The sequence below is a fragment of the Paramisgurnus dabryanus genome, chromosome 16, assembly GCF_030506205.2.
Source record: "Paramisgurnus dabryanus chromosome 16, PD_genome_1.1, whole genome shotgun sequence".
NCBI classification, from domain to species: Eukaryota; Metazoa; Chordata; class Actinopteri; order Cypriniformes; family Cobitidae; genus Paramisgurnus; species Paramisgurnus dabryanus.
Window position 1 is genome coordinate 26,626,678 of NC_133352.1, and position 27,797 is coordinate 26,654,474.

Here is a 27,797-nt window from a genome sequence, read left to right on the forward strand (position 1 = left end):
GGTTGGATTTGTCCATATTTTACCCAACCTTGTGTTGAAACCCAGCATTTTAATAGTGTAGGCTCTGAGATCATTAAAAACAATGGTATGTTGGATTTGTTAGAATGCTAATATAGCAATGTTTTCAGCATGCCACATTTGCTCTTTTTTCACCCCCTGGATGTCTTACTTATTGTCTCTGCATAATAAGCTAATATAAAACGCTAGTATAACCATGCAGCTCGTACGCTATTTTCTTTGTACACTTCAAAATTACAGGGTTTCCGAAATCATTATTATAATTAGTTATAGTGAAGAACAGCATTTACTTTCCTTACCAAATTAGTTACTAGGCCAAATGTGTCATCCCTGTTCCACACAGTCTTCTTTGTGTGTGTCTTCTGGTTAGGCCGAGATACAGCAAGGATGTTCCTCTTCGTACTATTGTTCGGGCCAATTCTCTTTTGTTTTTATTAGTTCTGCCACTGCCTCACATTCAGTAGCCCCCTGGAGGCTTTTCTGCATGCATATGTGTGTTGAGGCGATAAGGGAATTGGCAATTTTGTTTATGCCGCTAATTACGTGATTCCACGGTTGCTGTTCGATGTGCATTGTCCTTGCTTTTATGGTAGTGCTCGGATCTGCCTGCTACTTCTATTTTCATCTACCTCCTCAATCACACTTGACAGTTGGCCAAAACTGAATGGTGACCCTTTCTCTGGCGCCGCTAGGTTTTCTCCTTGATTTGAGAACAAATGAAGAACATAAGCCCCACCTTTCCGTACAGTTCATTCGGTGTTTGCATTGCGCAAGGTCGCATTCCTTCACATACGTATATTCAAGTAATGTGTGAATGGATCCTTTATCTTTGCCGTAACTCTGAGCACAAACACATTAATTGCTCGACTCTGATGCAAGAGAGTGAGGAAGAGGGAGGGAGGCAGAGAATGGATGGAGGGGGTGGAATGAACAGAGAGAGGGAGGGTGGTGTGTGCGTATGTGCAAGCGTGTGCACTTGTTCGTGTGCCTGAGAGAGCGAGAGATGCTCAGTACACCGATCCTGAGCATCTAGTTTCTCCGACATTATGCCGGGTGGGAGAAATTCAAGAGTCAATTAGATTCACAATCCAGAAAAACTGACAAGGATTAAACAGAGCAGAAGAAATTTGCCGATTTGTGTTTCCCCCACAGATTCACAGTGGACGAGGCTGCCTGAGAGCGGATTGCCTGAAAGTTCTTGGGGATGCAACTGCATGTGGAGGATGAGCTGAGGAGAGCGACGGAGGACGGGTTGGATCTCGGCTGCCGCTTATAGTCACTGAATAGAGGACCCTGATCGAGAGGAGAACTGCTTCGGTTTTTTCTCTCTTCTGTCTCGCAGAGATAAGCAGCTTCCCTCTCAGGGTTGACAACAGGGGGAAAAAATACCGGAGCGGGAATTACTAAGGAAGCAAGCAATCAAGGGAATCTAAGGCGAGGACATTTGAGAAAAAAAGTCTTGGTGATAGATCGCATCTCAGGCTGTTTGGTTTTTGTGGCGGGCTAAACTGAACAGATTTGGGTCGTGCATTGCTTTCCTTCAGCCAGTCTGTGGAGTATAGGATCACAAATAGCATTTCAAGGTAAGATGTTTGTCAAGTTGCTCGTGTTTTACATGTGAACAATTAAGAGCAATTCAGAGCTGTGATCAGGGTACCGCAGATGAGGGGAAATATGTAAGTCAAAGTTCTTTTTTGTGTGTGTGTGCTCTGTTTAATCAAAGTTGAAATATAATGATATTGAAATGCACTTCACAGTGCTGTGCATACAGAGATCATGAGGGTCTGAGTTGATTTAATGATTTTAATCAATGCATAGGTCTGACATTAAAAAACACAGGCGAACAGAGCAATATATTTCTTCGCACCTTGGTGGATATTACAATGCTGTTGGGAGGCAGAAAGAGGGGGGTCAGACAAATGCATAATTACAGTCCGAAATCGTTTTATTTCTGACAGGTTTAGATATTGGGGGTTTGGGGGTTGAATGCTTAACCATCTGAGAGGCAATATTTAAATCCACACCTCAAAATGCCTCACAACTTTCAGAGTTGCCTGCCGAATGCCATTTAAAAAAAGTCTATATGTTTTTCCTTGGACGCTCCCGTGCCTACCTTAATTGCTTTTACTGTCATTTCTCCGTTACTCTTCCATGTGAACCAATTTGTTTTCCATCTCTCTGTGCCTTCGACCACGATTGAAAAACAGTGTAAGGTAAACGCAGTTTGAAAGCATGATGGAAACGGTTTGACAGCCTCGCATCATCCACCGAACGAGGCCAGATGGAGAAAGAGACGGAAAATTAATTGTATTTTTTTTAATGAAAGACAGGCGTTTGGTTTGGGCGTGAATGTCCCAGAGCTCTGTCGAGGAGTGCGCACCCCCTCTTTTCCCGTCAGGAGTGGACAGGTGCCAGCCCTCGGAGGTGGGACTAAAATATTCATGATCGCACGCACATCCTGTCCACCCTGAAATATTTAAAATAATTGAATAATAAATAAACCTTGCTGTTTGAAGCTGGCCCCTCTGTTTTCTACGGTGATGATGTCTGCTCATGTTACCGATCCGACCGTGACCACCAGATGACTTTGTCTGCAGATTAAAAAGCATTAAACTGGAGTCTGTTTGTGTGAGATGAATACATTAATGTGGAAAGTCTTTGCACTGATCTATTCTCATATTTAATCATATTAAAAGAGAAAGAAAGGGGCAGAGATTTTCATGCTATACTCCTGTTATCCAAATGCATGGCAGCGTTGTGAGCAATCTGTGTTGATAGTAATACATGGCTGAACTCAACCGATTTGACAGAGAGGCAGACCGATGGAGAAAAAAGAGAGAATAATGATGATGTCTGTGCGTTTTGTTTCTTTGATGTTTCATTGAGCGCTAACTGGGTGCGCAGTCGCTGGGTCTGCTGGTTTGTGTTTGAAGAGGCAGCTCTGAATTTAAGAGAGTTGCTTGATTTACAATTGCATCTTTTCAAGCGTACTGAAACCTATTGATCCCGCAAATCTTTCTCTCTCTGTGTGTGTTTTACATGTGGCGACTCAACCCACTCACCACTTCAAAATTATGCTTTTGCTTTAACTTTTCCGCTTCTTAGGTTTTTTTTTACGTTTTGTCATTCAACCAATCATTAAATATGATTTTGCAAAACATACATGACCTTTAATGTATAGGGAGCGATTGCTATGTGACATATGTAACATAGCCTGCTGTGCGTGTTATGAAACAGGCCTACGAGGGTCTTGGATGGAAATGAGAATCGGCCAGCAGATGTAGCCACAGAAAAAGCCTTTAACGCATTGACAATACCGGTTGTTCTGAGTCTAGGTGACCACAGCCAGATGTATCAATGCACAAGGCAACGTAAGAAGGTTCAACACCGCATTTAAGCCGAAGCTTAACCATGCCTATATAATAACACTCTCATGGTCATCTTCATGGCTTCATATGTTAAATGTGTTGTTTGATGGAAGAAAAGATTTACAGATGTCCCCTGAAGTAGAATGTAGGAATGAAGGTCACTACAATGCAGTCTGAATGCTTTGATTATGTACATGATTGATTTTCTTTCAGATGTAATTTCAAACCACAGCCATGCTCCTTTGCTCTGGATGAACAGTAATTCAACAGTGAATTGCACAAAGTAATGAAAACCTAAAGGCATTCTGTTCAGTAGTCTCATAAACAAGCTTTGGTGTTGAACTCTATTACAGATATGATGCTTACGAGGGATTCTGTAATTGTAAGTCCTGTAACATATTTCCCTAAAATATGCAAACACAGATAGGTCAACTGGATCGGACATAGTCTTCCCTAAAACAAACTTAAGTACTCAAAGAGGTTGTGCTTAAGGTCTGTGCCATTACACCAGATTTGTTAGAAGTTGTACATTTGTTGGGCGGTTTGCTTGGTTAGGCATATCTTAGCTGTCAATGAGAGGAAGCCACGCCCTGTTTTGTAGTTCCCATCCTGTTTTAAAGTTTCAAATTTGGAGATCTTGGCCCTGTCTCAAATGGCACACTCTGGACTTGCAGACTTCCACAGAGTCCACACTTTGATGACATCATGTAATGCACACCTTTGGGACCCTTGACGCGAGTCCATGAGGGCACACCGGAGTCGTATTTTGGGACTCGAGCGTCACGTCAGAAATAGGAAGATAAGTTGCCCATCAGTGTGAACTCCTCCCATCCGTCATATGATTCGTCTGCGCTTTCGCAAGGACTTTTGGTTTCGTAAATTGCATGAAGGCTGCAGCAGTGCGGGCTTCACCAAAGACTGCATCAAGTGTGCAAAGGGGGCGCTGGTGAGCACACTTCAGAGCCTAAAAATGACAGATGGGACACCCTACGGACTAAGGGAGCATGTCCAATTTAAGGCAACAACGGAAAGTCCATATAAAGTGCACCATTTGGGACAGGGCTCTTGAGGCTGCAGCTTTACCTTTCTCTGTGGTTAAGGTGGTTAAGATAATGCCTGCTATAGCGCCCCCTGCAGCGATGCAGAGAACATGTACTTGCATGAGTTGTGTTTTGAAAATGATGAACTGTAACGCTAGAAGCATTGTTTTAGTTATGTGCGTTGAATATGTTTATTTGTTTTTATGCTGAAAAGTTTTTCCTTTTGTGCTAAACTTTCTTTGTGATTAAAACTATTGAATTTGAGAAAAATGTGATTTACTTCAGAAAGAGAGCAAAGAGGTTTAATGCTGCATACTGCAATGGGACAAAAGCATACTTCAAAGCATACACTACCATTCAAAGGTTTTACATTTTGCATTTGGCAAACGCGGTTTTATACAAAGCAACTTACAAGGCAAGTACATTATTTTATGTGTGTTTTTTGGGATAAAAATCCACAACTTTTGCCCTGTTTATGTAATGCTGTACCAATGAGCTACAAGTACATAAAACAAAAAAGTATCAAATAAAAAAAGATAAGGGGACTTTTTAGTTAAGTGTTCTAAAACTTTTGAACATGATGTACCACAAACAGCAACATTTGTGCTACTAACTGACCGGTTAACTTTACTCAAAAGCTTTTCTAAATGTGTTTGTTAAGTACGTTGTAGCACTAATGCGGCTAAAAAATACTGTTGTACTGTCTTAGGCTGTATTCACAGGAATCAGATCGATTTTTAACCAAAAGCGCTCACTGTTTGTTGGAAAGGTAGTGAGGGCAGTAGCTTATTTGCATTTAAAGGTACACTATTTTGCACCCGCCAAAATAGGGACATTTTGGACATGCATTAGCAAATGATCTGTGGGGTATTTTGAGCTGAAACTTACAGAGACATTCTAGTCACACATAGTATCAGTCTTACAGTATATTACATCTTGTAAAAATAGGCATAATATTGACCCTTTAAAGGGTACTGCCCCAGTGACAGCTGGGGTACATATTTGAAAAAAAAATTCTAACAGTGAGTCCATTAAGAGAACAAAAAATCAATGTCTATTGCTCCATCAACATTTGTTTTTGTATTTTGAAGACGTGACCTTTAGCTGAGTGACTTCGTCTCACAAGAGTGCTTGGATGAGTCTGTCACAGGGTCATAAGTGCATATCAGGGTGATGTTATGTTGGCACTGCCACCACAGGAACAGTCATGCGCTCCTTGCCGCAAGCCTAAGTAACAGAAAGAGCACTAAATTGGGCACTGGCCCCATCTGCCTTCTTCCGGTGTTTGTTGATTTGAACCTTAAGGCTAGGCAATTGAATAGAAACCCTGCACATGGACTAATTTTAGTCTTGATCTTCCTTGATCGTAACACTGCTCTCCGCTTTTTTGTCACGTAAACTTGTTTATCGGTGTGTTCGGATAGCACATCTGGGTGGTATATAAAGACAGATGGTAGACCTAAACCTCAAGAGTCTCAGAAGTATGGTGGAATAAAAGCTGGCAATAGACACCATTAAAGGTCTGACAAATATTGAAAACAGTTCTGACTAATACGTGGTGGAGATTATGTGAATATCTTAACTTCAGGGATTTTATTGCATGTGTTTACGTGCAAGATTTTATGGATGACTCATTTACTATTCTTTCATTTCCGTCTTCTCCTTCAGAAGAATCATGTAGACCTATGATTTTTCTTTTTTAAAAAGTGTTTTAATTAAAAGACAACGTCTGCCATGTCCTCTGGGGTCTCTTGCAATCTAAGACATAGCCTTTAGCAATGCTAACTTAAGAGCACGTCTTCCACCCTCTTTTCACACCAGCCCTAAGATGTGTAGGGTGCTTGGGGGAATGGCACGGATGGCATGGCATGACAAGGCTGACAGTTGTTTCACAGCCTGAGAAAAGGGTAGTGAAGGGTGGAGGACAGTGTCAGCAGGTGCTCTGGGGAACGTATGGACAGCGCTTGCTCTAGGGGGGATGGATTAGGACCAACAGAAACTGACAGTGACCCCGACATTTGCGTCGCCTTCGCGGTCGACCTTCTGTACCCCAAGCTGTCTGATATGGTGTACGCTGGCAACCTCAAGCTAAATTGGTTCTTTTTGAGTGCGGGTTGACACGGGTTGCGTGGGTGACACGATTGAGAAGAATTGAGCAATGGGGGGTTTTTTTTGATGCAAGTGAGGATAGAAAATCCAACATTAACACTCTGGGGTCGCCGCAAACTCTTTATTTTTCGATCACTCCCCAAAGAGACTTAGATAACTCTGCTGATTTTTGACATACAGATATGATTTATACATCATTTAAAACGTTAAATTGTCTAGTTTTTTTCTGTCCACTCCCAATAAAAACAGCATGTTGTGCTTTTCGCAAAATTAAGAAAATAAACATGATGCGCGTTTTGTTCTCTCTCCCTCAGTGAAGTCCTTTCAGAAACACGTCAGAAAAATTAACTCTAACTTAACGAATATTTGTCATATAAACAAAAGATAAATGTCTACATAATGCTTGGAATGTCTGCTTTTGGAAGATGTAAGTGAAATCGAAAACAAATATTGTAATTCGTTGTTAACTGTATTAGAAGAGAGAGATGTACCGTCTTTCTTCTGTTGCTTCATTATCTATAATGAGCCACGCCCCGCTCCATTGAAGAAAAGAGCAGAGATCATCCATATTCATTAGTCAACCCCACAGTCAATGGACATTCCGTCTCTGCATATTGACAGTCAATGGACATTCCACACCATTCACTGCTGTGTTAAGTTTTAATCCGAGTGCTGGAAACATGACATCTACTTGTTTACTCGTGACTGTAACTAAAGTTATCTCCAGACGCGAGTGTGACTCGATCGACGTCCAAACGCACACACAAACACACAATGCCTCATATTTGAAGCGCTTTGTGGTATCATTATAAAAGATGCGATTGCACACATCACATACTTGTTTACTCGCGCCTAAATCTCCAGACAGACGCGAGTGTGTGTGCTTCGTCAGTGTGACGGGATCGATGTCCGACATATAAATCCTTATTTACTTGCGGATGTGTGTCAGTATCTCCAGACGCGAGTGTTTTCTTTGTCTTCCGTCAAACAGCTGAGGCGACGGGAACGCACATAAACAAACACGCGAGTCAGGAAACTCGACGCGCTTTTTGGTATTCTTATAAAATACGCGATTGCAAACAGTACAGTCCTTATTTAGTTGCGTCTAAGCGCATATCTCCGCACAGCAAGTTTATTAAACACAGGATCACTCGCATGTGCACACATTAGCCGTTTCTCAATGTCAAGGATACTTCCTTGGCAGGACTAGTCCTTACAAGTCACTAGGGATGGCTGACGCGAAACAGTCGTTCCGAAGCTTTGCGAGATCCCGAAGCGCAGATGTGTCGAAACACTGATCCGAAGCGTGATTCAAAACACCCATGTCACGTGACTATGACCAAACGAAGCCTCGAAGTGTTTCACTAAGTGTTTCATCTGGGCTGCGTTCAGCCCCGACAAAACGTTGCACAACGTTTATTAAACTGAAACGGTGATGCATTGAACACCCTGTTGTGATGACGCAAGAGTTGCAACTACGGTAGCTGAGAGGCCATTCTTTGTGTTCTTTTTTAAATGTTTCTAAAGCCTGATGAAATCGTTATAAATGTGTGTTTAATACTGTAAAATACCCTCGATGTTACAATCACTGACCTTGCAGTCCAGAATGAAAGACAACATTCCAACTTGAACCCATTGAGAGAGCGGTCTCTTTACTATCGCGTGGTTTTATACATCTTGCCGCTGATTGGGCTGACATTTCTGACACACCCACCAAACAAGAGAAAACGCTTCTAAAACCTGTTGCATTCCGTTGCACACCGTTTCCAGGAAACATGTCGTTCAACCCGGAAACCGTAGCAAAACGTTGCGCACCGGTGTGAGATTGAACATGCCCCAGGTGTGGTCTGCCGAATCAGCGTTTGATTGGCACGGTCGGGAACAGACAACACAATCGCACATATCTATAAAAGTGAAATAAACGCATATTGACCTTGTGGGTTTTTGTGAGAGGAGTTTTTCAAAGGCTGGAGAAATTATCTGTAAAAAAAGAAGTAGGCTAAGTCCTTCCACACACAGCAGATATTTATATGTGACATGGTGGCTTGATATATTTTATTAATTTCTTATTGTTTATGTGGTATTTATCTCTATTCAATTTATTTATTAAATAGACCAGCTTATAGTTATTGACAATGATGAGCCTAAAAGCTCATGTAGTTGTCAAACAGATGTTAAAACAACAACAAAAAATATGTAACTTAATTGTGACGACGGTAATAACAATGCGTTTTCCGGGGTTCGATCCAGCGGGCTTTTGCATGCGAGTCGAAGACATTATCCACTCTCCCACCTGATCACTCGTATAAATTAAACAACATGTGGGATACAATTTGTCAGCGCTCGTCTAAAACCTTGTCAAGGCTGCTCTATGGCAATACGTGCAAATGACCACTAGGTGTCACTGTGGAGGCGGTTTCGATTCATGTTTCGAAGCCTCGACACAATTGATTCAACTGTTTCAGTGTTTCACGAAGCCTCGCTCTGCCCATCACTACAAGTCACTTCCTTCAGAGGCGAGGCGAGGCTCCTTTTAAGCATTCGGAGAACACGTTAAATGGAACAGGCTAGCAAGTGCACGTCATTACGTCATTACGTGATTGAAAGGTGTGCTTTCGGTGCTGCGCGCAGAGGATTGTGGGTGATTTCAGCGCGTGAAGAGCGCGAAGGATACAAATTTGCATCCTTTCCTGTATATGGGATATTTGTCGAACGAAGGACTCAGTCCTTGGCTGAAATTTCGAGGATCCTCGACATTGGAACAGTCCTTCGACGGACGTCGATGACGTAGCATCCTCGAAATTCTAGCTTCCGAGGATCCTTCCTTGACATTGGGAAACGGCTGCTCACTGCTTTCATGATCAACACGTGAGGTAATGGCGGCAGCTGTAAACAAACATTGATAAGTTTATCACGCGTGTGCCTGGTTGTGTTTCTACTATAATGATTACAAAAACACAAATAGGAGTCCAGACAACGATAGGCAGTTGTTCTTTTGAGCTTTTTACTGCACAAAAGTAAACCTCTCGCTGGCCAACCAAACACAAACCCTGAGTTCACTTTATGATGGCCAAACAGTACCTTTACCATGATTAGGCTACTATGGTTTTTAAAAGGTAACTTATAATTGTGATATTAATAGAAAATATTTCAATATATATATATATATAGAGAGAGAGAGTGTGTGTGTGTGTGTGTGTGTGTGTGTGTGTGTGTGTGTGTGTGTGTGTGTGTGTGTGTGTGTGTTTACATTGTATTGAAAAGTAAACCTTATCATGGTTTTACTGAGGGTTACATTCCTGTTGAACATCCCCACAAGGCTCATTAGTGGCTCATTATTCAACTCTTTTGTCTCTCAGCTGTCAATCACTGATTATTCAGGAGCTTTCCCGCCTCCACGCATACAACCTTTTCCAAGCAAAAGTGTCTTAGAAATTGTAAATCAATGCATTGCTTTATGTGATTGAGTAGGCCATATGATTTTCACATCATTTTGAAGAATAAACTCTAGACTACTAGATCCTGTTTGGAAAGTCTTGGGAAAACATGTTTAGAATGAGTTTTGTGGAGTTATATCAGTGACTTAAAAATTTTGCTTTTTCAAAAACCACGCATAAACATTTTTCTCTCAAAAATACAAACATGTACATACATGTTGATTATATGATATTGTAGCCCAGTTTGTGATGAACACAGTGTTATGAGACTTTTGCCATTAATATGTTTTCAAGCAACTGAAAAAAGCACAAATGTCAGTGCATGTCAAAACTTCCCCAGGGCCCTAAAAACCCCTTAGACCCCAGAGGGTTAAGAGAAGGTCAGCATGCCTTATGTTATGGAGGATTCTGGTCTGACTTTCCTCCAACACCTGTCGCCTTTCGTTTCATTCTGAATCAATTTTCTGTACTGTTCTATATATATATATGGCAGATATTATGTACTTGGTAGATTAGAAGAGGTGCTGACGAAGCATAGTCTTCTCGTTCTTCCCCCATTTTGCAGTTTTCATCCCTGCCATGTACGATGTGCAGTGGCTGCACATAGAGAAATGCAAAAACATTATGCAGATATAATCTATATGTACAGTGTATTTATAATTTATATATTTCTACTGCAGCTACTTGTAATTTCTGTTTTAAAGGTACAGCATACAGCGAAAGTGCATTTTACATTTTATTCTAAGCAAATTATCAAATGTTTGGGATGCAAACAGGAACAGCTGTCTACACCTTCACTGTCTCCAGATAATTGAAACTTTACCATACATCGATCCAGAGAGAGAGAGAGAGAAAGAGAAAGAGAGAGCAAGTCTCATGGTAGAAGCACATTCATGATGCTTGTAACAAGGGCCCACAATGCAATTAGTTGGACCATAAAGCAGCACCCCTCCATGCTTTGATGTAATATTGGCTAATATGCCTAAACTCATCCAATTAACCAATCCATAATGATGTTGTTTGTGATAGTAGATGCCTTTCATTAATAGGGAAGTAATTATTGACACTAATCATTTGAAACAAATGATGGCAATTGGAGTTTTGACATGGTCATTCTCCTGCCGGCCTGAAAGCACACACGGTGAATCCTGAAATGTGGAATGTGTGGTTTCCATTTACTGGTGATTCAAGACCCACAGAATATTAATGACAGGGAAATATGGATATGGTAAAATATATTTGTTACGAGCTATTAATAGTTATTAACAAAACAAAATATTTTGCTATGTTATTTTATTTCTAATAGTTCTGCTTTCAAATAAAGACAATATTATTATTTTTTTATATTATATACATACTGCATGTATATATGAATGATAAACTGTAAATGTAAAATATAATTTTTACTATTATTAATATGCTTTTTAATTAAATTAAATTTTATTAAATTTTATTAAATTTTATTTAATTTAATTTTATTTTATTTAATTTTATTTTATTTTATTTTATTTTATTTTATTTTATTGATGTTTGGTTTCAAATTACTGGTGTTTCAAGACCCACAGAATATTAATGACAGTAAAATATGGATATGGTAAAATATATTTATTACGAGCTATTAATAGTTATTAACAAAACAAAATAGTTGCTATGTTATTTTATTTCTAATAGTTCTGCTTTCAAATAAAGATTATATTATTATTTTTCTATATTATATACATACTGCATGTATATATGAATAATAAACTGTAAAATATACATTTTACTATTATTAATATGGTTTTTAATTTAATTTTATTTAATTTTATTGATGTTTGGTTTCCATTTACTGGTGATTCAAGACCCACAGAATATAAATGACAGGAAAATATGGATATGGTAAAATATATTTATTATGAGCTATTAATAGTTATTATCAAAACAAAATATTTTGCTATGTTATTTTATTTCTAATAGTTTTCCTTTCAAATAAAGACTATATTATTATTTTTCTATATTATATACATACTGCATGTATATATGAATGATAATTTGTAAATGTAAAATATAAATTTTACTATTATAAATATGCTATTTTTATTATTATTATTATTATTATTATTATTATTATTTTATTTTATTTTATTTTATTTTATTGATGTTTGGTTTCCATTTACTGGTGATGCAAGACCCACAGAATATAAATCAAAGGAAAATATGGATAAGGTAAAATATATTTATTACGAGCTATTAATATTTATTAACAAAACAAAATATTTTGCTATGTTATTTTATTTCTAATGCTTCTCCTTTCAAATAAAGACTATATTAACTATTCTACATTATTTATATATATATATATATATATATATATATATATATATATATATATATATATATATATATATATATATATATATATATATATATATATATATATATATATATATATATATATATATACTGCATGTATATATGAATGATAAATTGTAAATGTAAAATATTTTATTTTATTTTATTGGGTGGTTAGGTTTGTTGTTGTCAGCTGTTCCGGAGTATTCTGATGATTCTGATGACCAACTTCTCACTTTTCCACCTTTGCTTCACTGCTTTCCATGAGCCTAGTTTTTAGATTATTGACTGGCTTGTTGTTTAGAGGTCAGAAAACTGCTTCTGTCAAGGGGCAAGACTCATCCATAAATTGCGCTCAGAGGTGGCATAAAGCTATTGACTGGTCTGGGGAAGAAGATAACAAAGCAAGGTCACAAATACCTATTGGGCTATTTCAATGCAGAATTCAAAATATGTATCTGGGTCAGTGCGACTCAAAATATTTCCATTGTATTGTTCATATGTGTCTGGCTTAATAAAATCTTAGTATAGTCAATGTAACCTGTTTATTCAACAAGTTCCTGTTCAGTTATGCACAGCATAGAGTTCACGACCAATTCAGATAGCACGCTCTGCTGAAAGATATTTAACTAGGGAGAAAGTGGTGTGTAAAATCTGAAAAATGGCTTGTCAAAAAAAAGCTTTCTCGAGGGAGGCCAGGAGTGTGCCACTCTATTCAGACTCGAGCACTTTCTTCAGAAGCACTTAGGTTTAATATTTGTCAGCTTTGATTTTGACTGCATACTGTTGTCATTCATGCCAAAGAAATTGTGACTCTGACAGAATATTATTTTAAATCACTAGATGGCTACGGGTATACCACCCCAGACCACCTTTACCACAAAGATCGGTTGTATGGATTATCAAAGTGCGCTGGCTTTATCATGATGAAAGAATCTTGCTGTGTTTTTACTTAGTGGATTAGATGTACTCTGGATGTTAATACGCCCTTGGAGAGACTTGGGTACAAAGCCACAGCATCTAAATGATGACCTTTACTTTGGTCTGAACAAGCCGTGAGTGCTCCCATTGTCAACATGTGTAATTTCTACCCTTGGATGCCAGCGCAATGCAGAATTATAAATCAATGAGGCTGCATTATGGAGGATGCCCAAACCCCTGAGGTTAGCTGGGGATGGAATAATAGGCTATGGGGGGGTTTGGGTGAAAGAGGAATGTGGCAGGAAAAGACTTCCTGGGGATGCTGCTGTTGTGTCCGGCCACAAAACTGTGGTCCACCACTGGCAGGAGGCGAGTGGGGAAAGGAAGATGTTGTTATCGGACTCCTGCAGACATTTGTTGTGTATGTGTGTGAGTCTTTTTTTATCTTGGTGGTTTACATTTTTTATTATAATACATTAGTGTCCCTGTGGATTAATTGGTAGATCTTTGTGCTACCAATGTAAAGGATATGGGATCGAGTCCCAGAAAAAACACATACTGATTGTGTTTCATCACCAGTTCAGCATTAGTTATGTTTGGTTTAGGTATTAATGGTTACAGATGTTTCTCATACATTTGCTAAAGAAAAATAAAAATAGACTGTAAAAAATACAAAAGCTGCAATATTAATGTAAAACGTATAGGTAAATAATCTGGATATGGGTAAATGTAATGCTTGAGTTTATGATGAAATCTTAAGGGGGACATTTCACTAGACCTTTTTAATATGTCAAATAAATATTTGGTGTCCCCCAGAGTATGTTTGTGAAGTTTTAGCTCCAAATAACATATAGATAACTTATTAAAGCATGTTAAAATTGCCACTTTGTAGGTGTGAGCAAAAAGGTGCAATTTTTGGGTTAAAATTCAAATAAGCCGATCTCCACACTAAATGGCAGTGCAGTGGTTTCGATTGTACAGATTAAGGGGCGGTATTATCCCCTTCTGACATCACAAGGGGAGCCAAATTTCAATTATCTATTTTTTCACATGCTTGCAGAGAATAGTTTACCAAAACTAAGTTACTGGGTGGATCTTTTTCACATTTTCTAGGTTGATAGAAGCACTGGGGACCCAGTATAGCACTTAAACATAAAAAGTCAGATTTTCATGATATGCCCCCTTTAAATTATATTTACTTTTATGTGAGTGACTTTTATGCCAATAAAATGCTGTAACTAGACCATACTGGAAGCCAAAAGCATTTTCTTCATTAACAGATAGTGGCTCTGAATATTTTTATATTTGTTTATATCATTGTTCATATTTTTTACAGCAGGATGTGGTAAAGCAGAAATGTAATGACTGTTTATTTAAATCTAGTTTGAAGCAGCACAAGTCTCTAGGGAATTATACAGCTTTGGACATAAATATGTCCTTGTGCTAATGTTACCATTTAAACTACATTCATGCTTACACAAATCAACTAACATTACCTTTTTGGCAGCCCAGTAGCTTACTAATTATGGCTTGTTAACCTTTTACACAGAAGCCATATCTATATATAATAATTACTTTATAATTGGTAAATATCAGTTTCTTTCCATGATTGTTTTATCTTGTGTAATTCTTTCAACACATTTACTGGATGTTTTGTCCTTAACTAGACACAAGATGTGTTATTTTAACACATTCGTTTTAAGAGTGTAGTGTTCTCCAACACCACGGTTTTCCATTTTGACTTCATGCACATTTAAAGGGATATCACTAACTCCGTAAAACAAATAGTTTGAATATTTCAAGCACACAGTCTTGCCCTTGAATATTTATCTCCCAAACCACAGCCAAATTCTGAGTCACCCTGTCTCATTGTCACAGCACTTACTGGCTGTACTTCACTACTGCAGGCACTGTGCAGAACACATATTCCTTACTGTACCTGTTACAGCACCGCTTAAAATATCCCAGTCTCCCACCTGGGATTGCAAACTGCATCATGCTGTGTTAGGTTGGTGCTGGAATGCTCCTACACAGGTCCCAAAGGCACCTGTCACTGATTTATGAAACAATATGGATCGGTATGCAGAGAAATTTGACTCAATAAAACACAACTCCATCCATTACTTATAGGGAGGGACCTACATACTGCATATTTAATATCAATTCAATTCAGTTTTATTTATATAGCCTTTTTCATAAGAGATGAAGCTTTAGTTTTGACTTTCACTTTGATCGAGTGTGTCTGAATACCGAACATTGCTGGGAAGGTCATTCCACAGCTATATAATATAAAAATATTGTCTTAGAATGCCATGCATTTCTTCAAGTTATAGAAGCTATTTACTGTAAAGGCATTCATTGGAATTGTTGCAAGAGGTTTTGGGTATAAGGGGGTGGACCTCAAAGAAATGTTTTCCCCTCATAAAAACACTTTGGAAAACCCCAACCCACCTAAAGCACTCTCAGATCAACTCAAAGACATCTACAAAGGCATTTGGCTTCAGGCTATATTTGATCACTTCCTACAGTAGCTGCACACTCTCTTTTGTCCCAGTCCAAGGAGACTTCATTATCTCCAACTGTTTGTAAGCCATTGTTGAAAGAACCAGAGCAGGGTGTTCTTAAAGTTGGAAACGGGTGGAAAAATCTTTGATGAACCATGAATTTGGACAGATGTTGGTACAAGCTTGTTAGGAGAGAGAGAGAGAGAGAGAGAGAGAGAGAGAGAGAGAGAGAGAGAGAGAGAGAGAGAGAGAGAGAGAGAGAGAGAGAGAGAGAGAGAGAGAGAAAGAAAGAAAGAAAGAAAGAAAAAAAATAGAAAGAAGCTGGGTTTGGAATATGTATCCATCTTCTCTGCTGGAGCTTGCCAGAAAGTCATGCATGACAATACAAGCAGTCTGCATCCTAGATGGAGCTTAAAAGATTCAGTGAAGTGATCAAGCGTTTGCTTTTTCCGCTGCTGAATTTGACAAGTTGACTACTGGCATCACATTTGTCATGGCTCACAGGCAGACTTAGGGGAAGTGGGTAAATCTCACTTAAACCAGGACCAGGTCACATTCAGGCCTTCTTGGATTTAATTGTAGACCTATAAAATGTGCTACATGGACATTATTGTCCATTGTTTTTTAAAGCTTGGTTTCATACAGTGGATTTTATTATTAAAAACAATTTAACTTTTAAGCAGTGATGGGAGTAACATGTTACAAAGTAACCCGTTACTGTAATTCCACTACTTTTAGCGGTAACAAGCATGTAATGAAGTATTTTTTTAATCAAGTAACGCAATTACAATTACTGAAATTGAAATGAGTTTGTTACTCGCGTTACTCTATTTTGTAAAAAAATAACACTTGCAGAAAAGACATTTTAGATCTAATGCCACAAAACCGTGGTGGGCGGCGCAATGAATCATTAAACTTCATCATGGCGACAGTGCGTATAGAATGAACAATCAAAAACAATAAAAACGGAACAACATACTTCTGTTTAAAAATTGTGTGCGTTCTCATGTTTGTAAATTATTTTTGCCAAGCAATCCCAGTATGACATCAACTTGCATTTGTAGTCCACAAAAGTAATAAATCTGAATGTTAATATATTCTAAGATGTTTACATTGCTTCCATGCAAGAGAATGATCCGCAATTGTTGCTTTCCAGTAAAATATGCACCCTGCGCTGTACAAACTCCATGTGTGAGTGCGCATTTAGTTTCAGTTTTGGTTTCACTCGCTCCGTGTCTGACAAACAATTCACTCGCTCTGTGTCCATCTGACAAAACAATCCATGTACTCCGTTTTCTGAATAAATGTCTTCCTTTAATCTGGTTTATCATTTAAATCAAACAATAAATGATCTAAAATCTTAAATATGACAGAGGCTGTAAAGAAAACTGTGTGACTTGTATTCCAAAGAGTGCACTACCCGCAAGCTTCAGAGTCCCCAAATTCTTAAAGGGACAGTACACAATTTTAACACATTATATATTTTCAATATTAACATACATAATATTTGTCTTAATGTTCTAAATGATATACATAAATAAAGTAAGCTTACATATTAAGATAATTTCTAACAAAATTTTCAATGAATCTAAAGCAAAATAGGCTCCTATACAGAGGCGTAGCGTCTGGGCATGCAGGTTATGCACGTGCAAATGGGCCCAGGCCAATAGGGGGCCCGGCCCTGGGCCCGCCCCCAGCTTTTAATTAAATTTTTTTTTCAATTTATAAAAAATTTTTTGGCAGCAATAAATATATTTTTGTATGCATATCATGTGTAGTGATTTCTTATTTCTTCGTAATGTCCAATTTCTATGTCATTTCTTGTTTGCGTTTATTAATTTTTTTGCACTCCGCGCCTGCCATAGACTGCTACGCCATCATTTTTTTACATGACGCTCGCCGTGCCAAAAAAAAGAAAACACAGTGTGAGAGGTTACTATAGCGGCTATCTACATGAACATTAAGGATGGACAAATATAAACATAAAAGTGGGGCGGAGAAGTCACGAGTCAAAAACTACCCAAAACATTTTGTTTTTCTTTATTTAAATCTACCCTTTAAAGTAAAAAAGTAAAGTAAAAATGACTACCTTATAAACTCTTTCACCGCCAGCGTTTTTAAAAAAAGTTGCCAGCCAGCGCCAGCGTTTTTCATGATTTTCACCAAAGTTTAATGCCTTCCAGAAAATGTTCTTCTTTAAATATATAAACATACAATATACCAAATGAAAACAGACCCTCTGCTTTCAAACAACAAAAAAAAGCTGATTCTTTTGCAATCAGCTTTTGAATATGGGTAGGTTTCTGCAAAAACACCATATTTTGAGCAAAAAGCAGAGATAATTCCATTTTTTTGACGGACTTTTCATAGAGATCCCATTCAGAGCGATCTTTAAAACAGACACGGACATGCAGCAGCTTGCCATAGGGCAATACTTCCGGGTTTAAAAAGTTGCGGAAGCGTTTTCTCTTAATTGACGAGATATCTCGTCAATGGCGGGGAAAGAGTTAAAAGTATATGTTGTTAACAGACCTACGCGCCACAGTTAACAGTGCCAACAGGCAAGGTTGGGGGGCCTTGGCTTAAGGGGGCCCGTAATTTTTTTTTGCATATGGGCCCGGGACTCACTTGCTACGCTACTGCTCCTATATTATACGTGATATATTAGAGTCATGTAAAATAGGCCATCCATATAAGAAACTTTACTGAAATAATGCAGTACATAATCAAACTAACAAAAGGGTGAACCTCATTGTGGCCTACAGCCTATCATTTAATCATTTGACTGTTCAGTACTGTTCATTAGGGATGTCCCAATCGGATCACGTGATCGGAAATCGGGCCTGATTACGTACTTTCAGACTTGATCGGATTAAGGAACATCCTGGATCTGTTTTTTGCTCTTCTTTATTCTTTTTTATGTATTATAGAAGTATCGGATCGGGACTCTGTTACAGCCGATACTCAAAATCAAATGACTCGGACTCGAGGGCAAAAAAACCTGATCAGGACATCCCTACTGTTCATATTTACATTTAAAAAGCAGTCATAATCCCTAGTAACTAATTACTTTTGATTTACAGTAACTGGTAGAGTAATTCAATTTCTTTAAAAAGAAGTAACTAGTAACTGTAACTAATTACTAATTTTCAGTAACTTGCCCAACACTGCTTTTAAGTCTGTATATCTGTGCCGTATCCACAATAGACATTGAGGGGGGCATATCCCCCCAACATGTGATGTTTTTAATATAGAAACACATAACCCATAATGTTCAACATACAGTTGACATACACAACATAGATTTTAAAGCAGTACAACATATTACGCCATAATGTAAAAATATGCTATACTTCTTAAATAATGGTCTTGAAAACAGACATTTCTCTTTAATCAAAATATAAAATATATTCTGTTTTTGAGGTCGAGATAAAATCTCTCCTGTACATTTTCTTGACAGGTTCATGAGATTCACCTGCGTCTGAACTCTAATTCTCATTCCCCAGGTATAATTTATGCTTTTAACCTCTTATAAATCTATTTGTCAGCATTCTCTAAAAGCTCAGAAGAGCGTTTGAGATTGAATCTGAAATAGGAACCATGCCAGCCCACACTGTTCTTGTACTAATGTATAAAAATGGAAAAATATATGTTTCAGATGTCATTTGGGAGCCTGGTAGGCTCGAGCTAACAGCAGGGCTGTTCTATGCAGGAAAAAGCACAGATTGCTATTCTCCTCCTCTGACTCGGGCTGTTTCCTCTTCATTCTCCAAGCCCCAGATGGCCAGGGCAGACGCCCAAGACTCGCACGGCAAAAGAAGACTCATTCTCCTCTGACAGGGACTTTTTCAGAAGGTGCCAAAGTGAGGTGGCACTGCTGATTGGCACGGCTGTAAAGTCCAACTGCGATTGAAATTGATGGGTGTGGTTGAAGGGCAAGACGCTCCAGCTAAATTTAGATCAAAAGGTTCTCGCCTCATGAGGCAATGTGAGATGAGTCAGCTCTGTTATGTTTTTACAAAATTAGCATCAGACAATATGTTGTGGTAGAATTGGGAGGTGAATATGCATAATTATTTACGGCAATGGGTGTTTGACATAAATATTTAGGTTATTTGCAAATTCCAATTAGGAACAGCATTGGAAGTGTATGCGTGTGGCACTGTTGTTGACAAAATATTAAAATTTACAGATTTACAGACATTAAAGATATTCAGGCATTTTATCAATTAAATTTTCCAGAGACACTTGCCACATGTTAACAGTTAACCATGGATTTTTATTTAGTCACTAATTTTTGCTCAGTAATTGCACAAATATTTATACACTTGAGCCATAAATGGACAGCTTTGAGGTAACAGCTTTCAGTCTAGTCATGTATCGAAATGGCCAAATAAGCAGTCACCCAGGGAGGTGAATGAGGAGCCAAAGAATAGCCATCATTGCTGCCTCATTAGGAAGGGAAAGGATGAGGTACTCGCTATGGTTAATTGAAGCATCGAGTTTTTGGCATATGTCTCTCCTCGGCTGTCAGTTCAGCAGGAAGAGGATAAAAGCCCTAGTGTGATAAAATGAGCTCTCTGTGAAAGATACTTTGCCCGAACCGAGTCAGGCCAGGAGGAATCGCCATCCCTGTCAAAACAAGAAACATTCATGACAGAAGCTTAATTTATCCCTACAAGACTATAAAAAGATAGCAATACTTTATGCCAACCTAGTTTTCGCTTGGCCTCTGCCCCTTTTTTTTTCTTTTCGTGTTTGAAGTGTTTTTCTTGGTTGGCCCAAGGTACTAGCATACGCTAAGGTCAGGTAACCTTGCACGTAGCCGTGATGGAGGAGGAAGGGGGGAAAATGCTTAAATTGGCCTCGAACTGGGTCACATTGAGATCCAAGCAGAGATGGAGATATGGCTGGAGGAAAGCAGGACACATGTGTGCAATGCCAGCATTGTGATGACCTGGCCTTTTGTAAGAGAATATGGATTCACTTCTTCCTGAAAAAGACTTTGGATGCACGATGTTTAGTTTGTGTTCATATTTATGTTCCTTATTTATATTGTTGGTATTGATTTTTCTAAACATCAAAAGTAAAAATGTTAACATATGATGTATTGTCCAAAATCAAATATAATGGCAAATAAAATGTAAATATTCAAGAGCTTTAATAGTAAGAACACATCTTCCAACACAGAGATTTACTGAGGACTGCAAAAATCATTTTTTATTGTGTGTGGGGGAAGATACAACGATTCAGTAAGTCTCTCAGTGCATTGATTAAAAACCCTGCCTCTGCAATATTCCCGAAACATGATTTTTAAATAATCATTTGCGGCCAAAAATCTATTTTAAAATGCTTCTGTTTGACTCCGACTGAAAATAATTGCAAATACATTCATGTTTTACTATTTAAATGCCATGTAAAATGTTCCCTAAAGCAACACTGGATAGTTCTGAATCTTCAGTATTTCACTATTTCTCACCCTAACTGGGATTGTATTCACTGTGCAAATGATATTTCTGTCATTACACCTATTTGGTTTTCAGTCACACAAATTCATGGTATTAGTGCAAATTCTCTATGGCTACATTCACACATCACCAGAATAAAGTTGTCACTCCCACATTTGAGTCTTTAAAGGGATAGTTCAGCAAAAAAATCTCAACCCTCAACACATCCGAGATACATATTTACATCATCTGATCAGACGAACACAATTTCAGTTATTTTATTAAATCTCTCAGCTCTACAAAGCTTTATAACAGTAGATTTTCCTGTTTTCTTTTTTTTTGCATGTAAAGTTGCTTTGAAACAATATAACACTGTAAAAAGCATTTTATAACAAAATGTATTATACAGCTCGTTGGAATGCTTGATTCTGATTGGCCAGTTGTGACGCAGGTTTATTATTTCCAGATGACAACCGCTCCAGACTAATAACACATGGTAACCCGGATGCTGCAAATCATATTGACAGATACAGTTTAAAGGGATTGTTCGGCCAAAAATGATATTAAACCCATGATTTTCTCACCCCCAAGCTGTCCGAGTTGCATATGTCCATCGTTTTTCAGACAAACACATTTTCGGATATTTTAGAAAATGTTTTAGATCTTCAGTTGATTAAATGTAATGTTACGGGGTCCACGACCTTCAAGTCCAAAAAAAGTGCGTCAATCCTTCACAAAATAAATCCATACAGAGGAGTCTAAGATGGCGGCGCTACCGGAAGGTATTTCTTTTCGTTAATAAAGTTTTAAATATGGATATTTCTACAACAACACCGCACGGATTACCCTCAGAAGATCTTTGTTTATCATCCTGGAGCCGTTTGGATTTAATTTGTGAAGGATGGACGCACTTTTTTTGGACTTGAAGGTTGTGGACCCCGTAACATTACATTTAATCAACTGAAAGATCTAAAACATTTTCTAAAATATCCGAAAATGTGTTTGTCTGAAAAACGATCGACATATGCAACTCGGACAGCTTGGGGGTGAGTAAATTGTGGGTTTAATATAATTTTTGGCCGAACTATCCCTTTAATATTACACAAAATTAAAAATAAATATCTGGGCTGTCAAAAGATGACTCGTGATTCATTGTATACAAAATATTTTTTTTTGCATAATTTATGTGTGTGCACTTTGTGTAATTATTTTAAATATATATAAATACACACACATTAATGTTTGTATTTTAGAAACATTTACATGTATTTTTATATATATTTTTATATATTTTATATTATAAATAAAAAATGTACCTACATTAAATTTTTCTTAAATTCATACATGTATGTGTGTATTTATTTAAATTGAAAAATTGTTGACGGGCCGTTGAATTATTCGAAATAACACCACGGGTACCACAAACATTGCTATTTTTAAGAAATTGAAAAGGTTAGGTGTGCGGTTTACAGAAAAATAATCAACACACACAACATCTCTCAGCCAATCAGAATAAAGCATTCAACACAGTACACACACACACACACACACACACACACACACACACACACACACATATATATTATGCAAACACAAACTTTTATTTTATATGTGATTAATCGCGAATTATCTTTTGACAAACCTAATAAATATGCATTTACAAATTATAAAACCAAATAATGTGTTCATGACATTTGAACATCTTGTCTTATCCTATAACAGAAAGTAAATGGGTTTTTCTCGTGGAAGGTCTGCATTTAAAAAAAAAGAGCAAATAAAAAATTTCAAAACAATATTTAATGTTCCTTACTTGTGAGGTAAATTGGCGTGTAATAAGTGGGATAATGCAAGCGGCCCATTATTAATAAGCCACAACAGTGTAATCAGAACTTGACGTGAAGCGAAACAATGTGAAATTGGTCATCACATTGTAGGGCCACTACTAAGAAACAAATGCTAAGAAATGCTAGCTACATGAAAATGCAACTAAACTTGTTCATTTACTGTTTGTATGAATTAAATCTATATGAACCCAAAAAAGTACACCCCTGTTTTTGGTAGCATCTCCACTTGGTTGCAAAAAGGCGATCCATAAACTTGTGATATACATGTTCTGCAATAGCTGCAGCTTATATTCCTGAGTAACCTTGGCTCATAGATGTGCTCAATACCTGGCTTTATCAGTGGTTAAAGTGCACACCTAAGACGACAGACCATGCTGTCCACCGAATCCCTCTTCTTATCTTTCTCTGTGCTGATAAGACCTATGGGTTACATTGGCTCCCTCTCAAGTATTTATTCCTTAGATGAAGCTTTTACCGAACAAAGACATTTGTTACAAAGGACCAAGCTAAATCACATTTTTCAGTCTGTCTTTGTCCTGCTGGTACCCTTTTGTTTTGCATCATCACTTTTGGGCACAATGGGAACATAACAAGCCAGCAGCCAGCTTACAGGAGTGTGGGGCTGTTAACAGAGGTTTTGGTTGGATGAGTGACCTTCTTGTTGTGTGCACAGTTACAAAGCAATAACTTTTGTTGTCATGATTTCGATGGCACAGTTGTATTTTTAACAGTATCACATGAAATTGATTATATCAGTCCTTGGGCAAAACCACTATGAGTAAAACGGCACACAAACTGTACCAGTATGTTCCGATGAGTCAGTCCGGCTCTATGGGATCGTTTAGGGTAAAGTGTCTTGGTCGTGGGCAGTACAACACTAAACTATGGCAGGCACAATGAAAATTGAATTCACAAGTGTATAGTTGCTGGATGTCGTCCTAAACGTAAGTTATCCAAGAGCTTTGGAGATTCCATTATGTGATTTTTGGTAAGTGGATGAACGTTTCCAAAATGTCATTTCCACCTCTCTCAAATTATGCATTGTGTTTGATAGGATACTGCGGGGGAATTGACAGTAATGACATTTCAAGCATTACTGTAATGAAATGGCAGTCTAATTTTCTTGTTAAGGCTAATTTTATAGGCAGCACTTAAAAACACACAATTAAATAATATTTATTTCTCAGAATTTGACATTGAATACATCATTTGGCAATTACAGCTGTGGAAACAGGAGACGTTTCTAGATTTTCTTTTTTCTTCACATATTAGATGTCTCATATGTGACCCTGTCTGTGAAATTCAATCTAATGATGAGATATGAGCATTAAAGTTTGATTTCTCTTTTTGACTTCACAAAGATTTCAATCTTTGATGTTTTACATTGATTTTTGCATGATCTTATAGTCAATATTAAATATAGTAATATCAATAGAATGCAATATTTAAATTACATTTGTGTAGGATGACTTTATTTGAAAAACAGTAAATCACAAAACCACCGATTTTTTAATCCTCATATATAATAATAAAAAATATTTATACAGTGCAAGCGCCAGCCAAGCGCTGATGAGGGGGCGATCACATAAATGAATATAATTCTCCCAGCTATAAAATAAATACAGTTGTGGTACGTTCCTTAAGTTTAATGTGTTATAAACAAATAAAAATATATACTCAGTAATACAACCACAAAACTGCAGCTATAGTGAGCAACGTACAGAGCTGAACAATCTTACTATAAAAAAAAAAAAAACGCATACCTACATATTAGCACAACACTGCTAAATTTGAGCTCAGACCCAGAGGTAGTGGCAGTTACTGTAGTTTCTTTCTTTTTAATCCATTTACGAATGTCCATGGTGAAATTAGGTAATGTGATATAAAACCTTGAGATTATGGAATGTTGATAGCCTTCGCGTTTGCTTTCCGTAGTGCAAGAAAAACGACCAATCAAAATTCGACCTTGCCTCACAGACTGTCCTTAACTAAAATATTGCCATTTTAGCGTATTATTCACTCTAGGAAGACAATACACTAGGCAAATACACTAGGCAAATGTGATTAAATAGCAAAATGTATCATTAAAATCCCATTCAACATTAATGGTGATTTGAGGAGGCAGTATATATATATATATATATATATATATATATATATATATATATATATATATATATATATTTATTTATTTATTTATTTATTTATGTAAAATTAATTTTTTTGTTTCATTCTGTCAAATACCGTCAACATTGCTGCAAATTGTAAAATACAATATGTAAAATATATTTAAAAAAATTTTTTTTGCATTTATTTACTAAAATATGGGAAAGCGTGGTCTAAATAACCAAAAAAGAATATTTAAAAAAATCTTTATTTTACATTTTAAGACTGAAAATCATGGTCTTTCTTGAACAAGTCAAAGCAAAAAAAATAAAAAAAAACTTAAACGTGACAATTCATAGGACTATAACAGGAAGTACATGTGTGAAGTTCTAGCTGAAAATATCATATAGATAATTTATTATAGCATGTTAAAATTGTCACTTTGTACCTGTGTAAGCAAAAATGTGCCGTTTTGGGGTGTGTCCTTTAAATGCAAATGAGCTGATCTCTGCACTAAATGGCAGTGCCGTGGTTGGATAGTTCAGATTAAGGTGCGGAATTATCCTCTTCTGACATCACAAGGGGAGCAAATTTTCAATGACTTATTTTTTCACATGCTTGCAGAGAATGGTTTACTAAAACGAATTTACTGGTTTGATCTTTTTCACATTTTCTAGGCTGATTGAAGCACTGGGGAACCAATTTAACACTTAAACATAGAAAATTCATATGTACCCTTTATTGATATGTACCCTTTAACATAAAACGTAAAGACATGAAATGCATTTGAATAATAGCAAAAAATGTTTTCAAGAAGTGTATTCGTGTATGCTTATAACAACCCCCTGGGACGATAGTGCTAAAAGTTAAGGAAGCACCTCACTGTGCTTTACGAGCCAATGGCATAGAGCACCTTTTAAACTGTAGCAGTTAAAATTATAGTGGTATCCAGTACGCGCAACTCCACATTTTCCTAGATGAACCATTTGAGGAAAGTGGCAAGTCCACATTAGATGCTAATGGCCTCATTCACAGCATGAGAAATAACCATGCCTGCTCCTCTTCCACATGTTTGCAAAGAACTCTGGCACCTCGCCTGTCACAGGAAGACAAATAGACTCTCGGTACAGGAACAACATATCAGGCATCACACAGTCATCTGACAGTGTTGGGTCACTAAGTGAACCCAAAGAGCTGCGCTAAAGCGGGCAGATGCCTTACGCAACATCTCAGCCAACTGCTTGGAACAGGTTTTTGTCCAGACCGGTGGACATTCAGCAAATCTGTTAACCACATTGGCTCATTATAGCAAGAATTACAGTCTTAGCCTGCCTGGAATCATCTCTCATACAGTATAACAACACAGCAAAGGTTTAAAGTCACAAATGCATGCATGCAGTATATTTTTATACCATGCGTTGCTGTCACAACATAGAAGCAGAAGCGTGTAGGTGTTTACTCACTGTGTAATTGATACCTTAATCTTCCGTCTCCGATCTATTTATAACATCTGCATGCTTTCTCTGTGTATGATTAACACATCTGCATTGTATATTCTGTCATGAAGATGCACATTTACATGCATTATTATGTGTGTTTACATTTGGGATCCTGTTAGGGCTTTTATTGTTAAACTAATGGCAAAATATGAGGACGCAACATAATATGCAAACTCTGATAGCATTACTGATAGTCGTGCATCTTCTGTTGACTGCAACTACTTTAAGAGACATCAGCAGTTTTTCTGTGCAAACATTTACAGAACAAAAAACATGTCAGTTATTCTTAAAATACAGTTGGATTTATATTATATCGCTTTTTAAAAGGTTTCCTCATCGAAATTATAAAGAAGTAAAGAATTCTTGTAAATAAAAGCCACATTGATGAAGCAAAAATTAAACGATTTCCATTGCAAATTACACATTAAGCAATTCAGTAATTGGTTTAAATGACACTAAATATGACTTTTCATGCATTTGTTTGTTTCACAAATGGTTTACTCTGCAATGTGTTTGTGGTTCGTGAATGGTGCTTTTCATCTGTATCATGCCACTAACAGCAGCAGTTGGCATTATGCTGCCTGATTGTTCTGGACCTGACAGCTTTGGGTGAATCAATTGCATGACTTTAGCATGGGTTTGCATTTAAACTTTAAGGAAAGATACAAGGAATGCTTGAAACTAACAGTTTTAATTCAGTTTCAGTGCGATTCAGTTTGGTTTTGTCAGTATCAATAATAATCCATAATAAAAATGGTCCCCAACTGTCACTGGGAACCTATACCCTTTAACAAGTCCTAATATGCAACATTTAAAGGTATTACAGAGGATTTTCTTTTTCCGGGTGGATCATCAAGACTATTGGTCCTCCTAGTTGTCAATCAGGAGTGTTGCGCAATTGCATTATTTAAAAAAGTGGAGAAGGCGGTTCTTTTCTAAAATTCGAGAAAATCTTCTGCTACACCTTTAATGCATTAAGACATTTATACCTGATGGTACCTTTGATGAACTAAAATGCACTTTTTGGGTGCAAATGTGTAGTTTTTGAAAGGGTACCAACCCAGTGACAGCTAGGTACCATTTTGACTTTATTTCTGATATTATAATGTGCATCAATGCTCCAAAATATCAAAACTAAAGGACTGAAATGTGAACATACTGCAGTTAAATCAT

The 27,797-nt window shown here is 37.3% G+C and overlaps 1 protein-coding gene across 1 annotated transcript in view; it reads left to right on the forward strand.

Annotated features, from left to right (window-relative positions):
* The first annotated feature begins 1,002 nt into the window (after window positions 1-1,002).
* lingo2 (leucine rich repeat and Ig domain containing 2) overlaps window positions 1,003-27,797 on the forward strand; it is a 332,834-nt gene continuing 306,039 nt past the window's right edge. Inside the window, exon 1 of the mRNA XM_065273765.2 lies at window positions 1,003-1,601. The gene's annotated coding sequence lies outside the window, so the exon portion shown is untranslated. The remainder of the gene's footprint in view (window positions 1,602-27,797) is intronic.